We start from the raw sequence: 8,747 nt of genomic DNA on the forward strand, positions 1-8,747 counted from the left end.
CAGCTTCTCTCCTTCCACCTCTCTACTCCAGCACAGCTCAGCTTCTCCCCTTCCACTCCTCTACTCCTGCACAGCTCAGCTTCTCCCCTTCCACCCTCTACTCCTGCACAGCTAAGCTTCTCTCCTTCCACCCATCTACTCCTGCACAGCTCAACTTCCCTCCTTCCACCCATCTGCTGCTGCACAGCTCAGCTTTTCTCCTTCCAACCTACTACTCCTGCACAGCTCAGCTTCTCGCCTTCCACCCCTCTACTCCTGCACATCTCAGCTTCTTTCCTTCCACCCCTCTACTCCTGCCCAGCTCAGCTTCTCTCCTTCCAGCCCCTCTACTCCTGCACAGCTCAGCTTCTCGCCTTCCACTGATCTTCTCCTGCACAGTTCGGCTTCTCTCCTTCAAAGCTTCTACTCCTGCACAGTTCAGCTTCTCTGGTTTCACCCCTCTACTCCTGCACAGCTCAGCTTCTCTCTTTCCGCCCCTCTACTTCTGCACAGCTCAGCTTCTCGCCTTCCACCTATCTACTCCTGCACAGCTCAGCTTCTCGCCTTCCACCTATCTACTCCTGCACAGCTCAGCTTCTCTCCTTCCACCCCTCTGCTCCTAAACAGCTCAGCGTGTCTCCTTCCACCTCTCTATTCCTGCACAGCTCAGCTTCTCTCCTTCGAACCTTCTACTCCTGCACAGCTCAGCTTCTCTCCTTTCACCCCTCTACTCCTGCACAGCTCAGCTTCTCTCCTTCCACCCCTCTGCTCCTGCACAGCTCAGCGTCTCTCCTTCCAACATTCTACTCTTGCACAGATCAGCTTCTTGTTTTCCGCCCCTCTACTCCTGCACAGCTCAGCTTCTCGGCTTCCACCTATCTACTCCTGCACAGCTCAGCTTCTCGCCTTCCACCTATCTACTCCTGCACAGCTCAGCTTCTCTCCTTCCACCCCTCTGCTCCTAAACAGCTCAGCGTGTCTCCTTCCACCTTTCTACTCCTTCACAGCTCAGCTTCTAGCCTTCCACTTCTCTACACCTGCACAGCTCAGCTTCTCTCCTTGCACCCCTCTACTCCTGCACAGATCAGCTTCTCTCCTTCCACCTCTCTACTCCTGCACAGCTCAGCGTCTAACCTTCCACCCCTCTACTCCTGCACAGCTCAGCCTCTCTCCTTCCACCTCTCTACTCCAGCACAGCTCAGCTACTCCCCTTCCACCCCTCTACTCCTGCACAGCTCAGCTTCTCTCCTTCCACCCATCTACTCCTTCACAGCTCAGCTTCCCTCCTTCCACCCATCTACTCCTGCACAGCTCAGCTTTTCTCCTTCATACCTACTACTCCTGCACAGCTCAGCTTCTCGCCTTCCACCCCTCTACTCCTGCACATCTCAGCTTCTTTCCTTCCACCCCTCTACTCCTGCCCAGCTCAGCTTCTGTCCTTCCAACATTCTACTCATGCACACATCAGCTTCTCGTCTTCCACCCCTCTAGTCCTGCACAGCTCAGCTTCTAGACTTCCACCCCTCTACTCCTGCACAGCTCAGCTTCCCTCCTTCCACCCCTCTACTCCTGCACTGCTCAGCTCCCCTCCTTCCACCCCTCTACTCCTGCACAGCTCAGCTTCCCTCCTTCCACCCCTCTACTCCTGCACTGCTCAGCTTCCCTCCTTCCACCCCTCTACACCTGCACAGCTCAGCTTCTCTCCTTCCACCCCTCTACTCCTGCACAGCTCAGCTTCTCTCCTTCCACCTCTGTACTCCTGCACAGCTCAGCTCCTAGCCTTCCATCCCTCTACTCCTGCACAGCTCAGCTTCTCTCCTTCCACCTCTCTACTCCAGCACAGCTCAGCTTCTCCCCTTCCACTCCTCTACTCCTGCACAGCTCAGCTTCTCCCCTTCCACCCTCTACTCCTGCACAGCTAAGCTTCTCTCCTTCCACCCATCTACTCCTGCACAGCTCAACTTCCCTCCTTCCACCCATCTGCTGCTGCACAGCTCAGCTTTTCTCCTTCCAACCTACTACTCCTGCACAGCTCAGCTTCTCGCCTTCCACCCCTCTACTCCTGCACATCTCAGCTTCTTTCCTTCCACCACTCTACTCCTGCCCAGCTCAGCTTCTCTCCTTCCAGCCCCTCTACTCCTGCACAGCTCAGCTTCTCGCCTTCCACTGATCTACTCCTGCACAGTTCGGCTTCTCTCCTTCAAAGCTTCTACTCCTGCACAGTTCAGCTTCTCTGGTTTCACCCCTCTACTCCTGCACATCTCAGCTTCTCTCTTTCCGCCCCTCTACTTCTGCACAGCTCAGCTTCTCGCCTTCCACCTATCTACTCCTGCACAGCTCAGCTTCTCGCCTTCCACCTATCTACTCCTGCACAGCTCAGCTTCTCTCCTTCCACCCCTCTGCTCCTAAACAGCTCATCGTGTCTCCTTCCACCTCTCTATTCCTGCACAGCTCAGCTTCTAGCCTTCCACTTCTCTACACCTGCACAGCTCAACTTCTCTCCTTCCACCCCTCTACTCCTGCACAGATCAGCTTCTCTCCTTCCACCTCTCTACTCCTGCACAGCTCAGCGTCTAACCTTCCACCCCTCTACTCCTGCACAGCTCAGCCTCTCTCCTTCCACCTCTCTACTCCAGCACAGCTCACCTTCTCCCCTTCCACCCCTCTACTCCTGCACAGCTCAGCTACTCCCCTTCCACCCCTCTACTCCTGCACAGCTCAGCTTCTCTCCTTCCACCCATCTACTCCTTCAGAGCTCAGCTTCCCTCCTTCCACCCATCTACTCCTGCACAGCTCAGCTTTTCTCCTTCATACCTACTACTCCTGCACAGCTCAGCTTCTCGCCTTCCAACCCTCTACTCCTGCACATCTCAGCTTCTTTCCTTCCACCCCTCTACTCCTGCCCAGCTCAGCTTCTGTCCTTCCAACATTCTACTCATGCACAGATCAGCTTCTCGTCTTCCACCCCTCTAGTCCTGCACAGCTCAGCTTCTAGCCTTCCACCCTCTACTCCTGCACAGCTCAGCTTCCCTCCTTCCACCCCTCTACTCCTGCACTGCTCAGCTTCCCTCCTTCCACCTCTCTACTCCTGCACAGCTCAGCTTCTAGTCTTCCACCCCTCTACACCTTCACAGCTCAGTTTCTCTCCTTCCACCCCTCTACTCCTGCACAGCTCAGCTTCTCTCCTTCCACCTCTGTACTCCTGCACAGCTCAGCTTCTAGCCTTCCATCCCTCTACTCCTGCACAGCTCAGCTTCTCTCCTTCCACCTCTCTACTCCAGCACAGCTCAGCTTCTCCCCTTCCACCCCTCTACTCCTGCACAGCTAAGCTTCTCTCCTTCCACCCATCTACTGCTGCACAGCTCAGCTTTTCTCCTTCCAACCTACTACTCCTGCACAGCTCAGCTTCTCACCTTCCACACCTCTACTCCTGCACATCACAGCTTCTTTCCTTCCACCCCTCTACTCCTGCCCAGCTCAGCTTCTCTCCTTCCAGCCCCTCTACTCCTGCACAGCTCAGCTTCTCGCCTTCCACTGATCTACTCCTGCACAGCTCGGCTTCTCTCCTTCGAACCTTCTACTCCTGCACAGTTCAGCTTCTCTCCTTTCACCCCTCTACTCCTGCACAGCTCAGCTTCTCTCCTACCACCCCTCTGCTCCTGCACAGCTCAGCGTCTCTCCTTCCAAAATTCTACTCTTGCACAGCTCAGCTTCTCCTCTTACACCCCTCTAGTCCTGCACAGCTCAGCTTCTAGCCTTCCACCCCTCTACTCCTGCACAGCTCAGCTTCCCTCCTTCCACCCCTCTACTCCTGCACAGCTCAGCTTCCCTCCTTCGACCCCTCTACTCATGCACAGCTCAGCTTCTCTCCTTCCAAACTTTTACTCCTGCACAGCTCAGCTTATCGCCTTCGTCCCCCTACTCCAGCACAGCTCATCTTCTCTCCTCCCACCCCTCTGCTCCTGCACAGTTCAGTTTCTCTCCTTTCACCTCTATAGTCCTGCACAGCTCAGCTTCTCGCCTTCCACCCATCTACTCCTGCACAGCTCAGCTTCTCTCCTTTCACCCCTCTGCTCCTGCACAGCTCAGCTTCTCTCCTTCCACCCCTCTAGTCCTGCACAGCTCAGCTTCTCCCCATCCACCCCTCCAGTCCTGCACAGGTCAGCTTCCCCACTTTCACCCCTCTAGTCCTGCACAGCTCAGCTTCTCCCCTTCCACACCTCTACTCCTGCACAGCTCAGCATCTCTCCTTCCACCCCTCTACTCCTGCACAGCTCATCTTCTCTCCTTCCAACCTTTTACTCCTGCACAGCTCAGCTTCTCTCCTTTCACCCCTCTACTCCTGCACAGCTCAACTTCTATCCTTCCACCCCTCAACTCCTGCACAGCTCAGCTTCTCTCCTTCCACCCCTCTTGTCCTGCACAGCTCGGCTTCACGTCTTCCACTCCTCTTCTCCTGCACAGCTCAGCTTCTCTCCTTCCACCCCTCTGCTCCTGCACAGCTGAGCTTCTCTCCTTCCACCCCTCTAGTCCTGCACAGCTCAGCTTCTCCCCATCCACCCCTGTAGTCCTGCACAGCTCAGCTTCTCCCCTTCCACCCCTCTCGTCCTGCACAGCTCAGCTTCTCCCCTTCAACCCCTCTACTCCTGCACAGCTCAGCATCTCTCCTTCCACCCCCTACTCCTGCACAGCTCATCTTTTCTCCTTCCAACCTTCTACTCCTGAACAGCTCAGCTTCCCTCCTTGCACCCCTCTAGTCCTGCACAGCTCGGCTTCATGTCTTCCACCCCTCTACTCCTGCACAGCTCAGCTTCTCTCCTTCCACCCCTATGCTCCTGCACAGCTGAGCTTCTCTCCTTCCACCCCTCTAGTCCTGCACAGCTCACCTTCTCCCCATCCACCCCTCTAGTCCTGCACAGCTCAGCTTCTCCCCTTCCACCCCTCTACTCCTGCACAGCTCAGCATCTCTCCTTCCACCCCCTACTCCTGCACAGCTCATCTTTTCTCCTTCCAACCTTCTACTCCTGAACAGCTCAGCTTCCCTCCTTCCACCCTTCTAGTGCTGTACAGCTCAGCTTCTCTCCTTCCACCCCTTTACTCCTGCACAGCTCAGCTTCCCTCCTCCCACCCCTCTACTCCTGCACAGCTCAGCTTCCCTCCTTCCACCCCTCTACTCCTGCACAGCTCAGCTTCTCTCCTTCCAAACTTTTACTCCTGCACAGCTCAGCTTATCGCTTTCCACCCCCTACTCCAGCACAGCTCATTTTCTCTCCTCCCACCCCTCTGCTCCTGCACAGTTCAGTTTCTCTCCTTCCACCCCTATAGTCCTGCACAACTCAGCTTCTCGCCTTCCACCCATCTACTCCTGCACAGCTCAGCTTCTCTCCTTCCACCCCTCTGCTCCTGCACAGCTCAGCTTCTCTCCTTCCACCCCTATAGTCCTGCACAGCTCAGCTTCTCCCCATCCACCCCTCCAGTCCTGCACAGGTCAGCTTCCCCACTTTCACCCCTCTAGTCCTGCACAGCTCAGCTTCTCCCCTTCCACACCTCTACTCCTGCACAGCTCAGCATCTCTCCTTCCACCCCTCTGCTCCTGCACAGCTCATCTTCTTTCCTTCCAACCTTTTACTCCTGCACAGCTCAGCTTCTCCCCTTTCACCCCTCTACTCCTGCACAGCTCAACTTCTCTCCTTCCACCCCTAAACTCCTGCACAGCTCAGCTTCTCTCCTTCCACCCCTCTAGTCCTGCACAGCTCGGCTTCACGTCTTCCACTCCTCTTCTCCTCACAGCTCAGCTTCTCTCCTTCCACCCCTCTGCTCCTGCACAGCTGAGCTTCTCTCCTTCCACCCCTCTAGTCCTGCACAGCTGAGCTTCTCCCCATCCACCCCTGTAGTCCTGCACAGCTCAGCTTCTCCCCTTCCACCCCTCTCGTCCTGCACAGCTCAGCTTCTCCCCTTCCACCCCTCTACTCCTGCACAGCTCAGCATCTCTCCTTCCACCCCCTACTCCTGCACAGCTCATCTTTTCTCCTTCCAACCTTCTACTCCTGAACAGCTCAGCTTCCCTCCTTCCACCCCTCTAGTCCTGCACAGCTCGGCTTCACGTCTTCCACCCCTCTACTCCTGCACAGCTCAGCTTCTCTCCTTCCACCCCTCTGCTCCTGCACAGCTGAGCTTCTCTCCTTCCACCCCTCTAGTCCTGCACAGCTCAGCTTCTCCACATCCACCCCTCTAGTCCTGCACAGCTCATCTTTTCTCCTTCCAACCTTCTACTTCTGAACAGCTCAGCTTCCCTCCTTCCACCCTTCTAGTGCTGTACAGCTCAGCTTCTCTCCTTCCACCCCTTTACTCCTGCACAGCTCAGCTTCCCTCCTTCCACCCCTCTACTCCTGCACAGCTCAGCTTCCCTCCTTCCACCCCTCTACTCCTGCACAGCTCAGCTTCTCTCCTTCCAAACTTTTACTCCTGCACAGCTCAGCTTATCGCTTTCCACCCCCTACTCCAGCACAGCTCATTTTCTCTCCTCCCACCCCTCTGCTCCTGCACAGTTCAGTTTCTCTCCTTCCACCCCTATAGTCCTGCACAACTCAGCTTCTCGCCTTCCACCCAACTACTCCTGCACAGCTCAGCTTCTCACCTTCCACCCCTCTGGTCCTGCATAACTCAGCTTCTCTCCTTCCACCCCTATAGTCCTGCACAGCTCAGCTTCTCCCCATCCACCCCTCTAGTCCTGCACAGGTCAGCTTCCCCACTTTCACCCCTCTACTCCTGCACAGCTCAGCTTCCCTCCTTCCACCCCTCTACTCCTGCACAGCTCAGCTTCTCTCCTTCCAAACTTTTACTCCTGCACAGCTCAGCTTATCGCTTTCCACCCCCTACTCCAGCAAAGCTCATTTTCTCTCCTCCCACCCCTCTGCTCCTGCACAGTTCAGTTTCTCTCCTTCCACCCCTATAGTCCTGCACAACTCAGCTTCTCGCCTTCCACCCATCTACTCCTGCACAGCTCAGCTTCTCCCCTTCCACACCTCTACTCCTGCACAGCTCTGCATCTCTCCTTCCACCCCTCTACTCCTGCACAGCTCATCTTCTCTCCTTCCAACCTTTTAGTCCTGCACAGCTCAGCTTCTCCCCTTTCACCCCTCTACTCCTGCACAGCTCAACTTCTCTCCTTCCACCCCTAAACTCCTGCACAGCTCAGCTTCTCTCCTTCCACCCCTCTAGTCCTGCACAGCTCGGCTTCACGTCTTCCACTCCTCTTCTCCTGCACAGCTCAGCTTCTCTCCTTCCACCCCTCTGCTCCTGCACAGCTGAGCTTCTCTCCTTCCACCCCTCTAGTCCTGCACAGCTCAGCTTCTCCCCATCCACCCCTGTAGTCCTGCACAGCTCAGCTTCTCCCCTTCCACCCCTCTCGTCCTGCGCAGCTCAGCTTCTCCCCTTCCACCCCTCTACTCCTGCACAGCTCAGCATCTCTCCTTCCACCCCCTACTCCTGCACAGCTCATCTTTTCTCCTTCCAACCTTCTACTCCTGAACAGCTCAGGTTCCCTCCTTCCACCCCTCTAGTCCTGCACAGCTCGGCTTCACGTCTTCCACCCCTCTACTCCTGCACAGCTCAGCTTCTCTCCTTCCACCCCTCTGCTCCTGCACAGCTGAGCTTCTCTCCTTCCACCCCTCTAGTCCTGCACAGCTCAGCTTCTCCACATCCACCCCTTTAGTCCTGCACAGCTCAGCTTCTCCCCTTCCACCCCTCTCGTCCTGCACAGCTCAGCTTCTCCCCTTCTACCCCTCTACTCCTGCACAGCTCAGCATCTCTCCTTCCACCCCCTACTCCTGCACAGCTCATCTTTTCTCCTTCCAACCTTCTACTCCTGAACAGCTCAGCTTCCCTCCTTCCACCCCTCTAGTGCTGTACAGCTCAGCTTCTCTCCTTCCACCCCTCTACTCCTGCACAGCTCTGCTTCTCTCCTTCCATCCCTCTTCTCCTGCACAGCTCAGCTTCTCTCCTTCCACCCCTCTACTCCTGCACAGCTCAGCTTCTCCCCTTCACTCCTCTTGTCCTGCACAGCTCCGCTTCTCTCCTTCCATCCCTCTTCTCCTGCACAGCTCAGCTTCTCACCTTACACCCCTCTACTCCTGCACAGCTCAGCTTCCCTCCTTCCACTCCTCTAGTCCTGCACAGGTCAGCGTCTCTCCTTCCACCCATCTACTCCTGCACAGCTCAGCTTCTCTCCTTCCACCCCTCTACTCCTGCACAGCTCCGCTTCTCTCCTTCCACCCCTCTACTCCTGCACAGCTCAGCTTCTCTCCTTCCACCCCTTTACTCCTGCACAGCTCAGCTTCTCCCCTTCACTCCTCTTGTCCTGCACAGCTCCGCTTCTTTCCTTCCACCTCTCAAGTCCTGCACAGCTCAGTGCCTGTGTTTGATGAAAGGCTGCCCAGGGCTCTTTGGCTCTGGATGCCGCTGCTGGGTTTTTAATGGTGCCGAGCTCTCTACGGCCTCAGAGAGGTCTATTTATTATTATAGTAAATAATTGATAAACTTTTCATTTAAAGAAAGGCGAGCCACTGCCAGGCTGTGCCCTTCAAACAGCGTGTCTGTCATTCACCAACCCTCCGCCCCAGGCTGCTCATGTGTGCAGTGTGTGTGTTTGTGTACGTGCGCTCCCACCCTTGTGCTTGGTCCCAGGGTGACGTCTCCAGGGCCTGTCTCTGCTTGTCACTGTGTGGACGTTGCTGTGGTGGTCTCTGGTTGTCACTGTGTGCACTTTA

This window comes from Pleurodeles waltl, chromosome 2_1 (assembly GCF_031143425.1).
Source record: "Pleurodeles waltl isolate 20211129_DDA chromosome 2_1, aPleWal1.hap1.20221129, whole genome shotgun sequence".
NCBI classification, from domain to species: Eukaryota; Metazoa; Chordata; class Amphibia; order Caudata; family Salamandridae; genus Pleurodeles; species Pleurodeles waltl.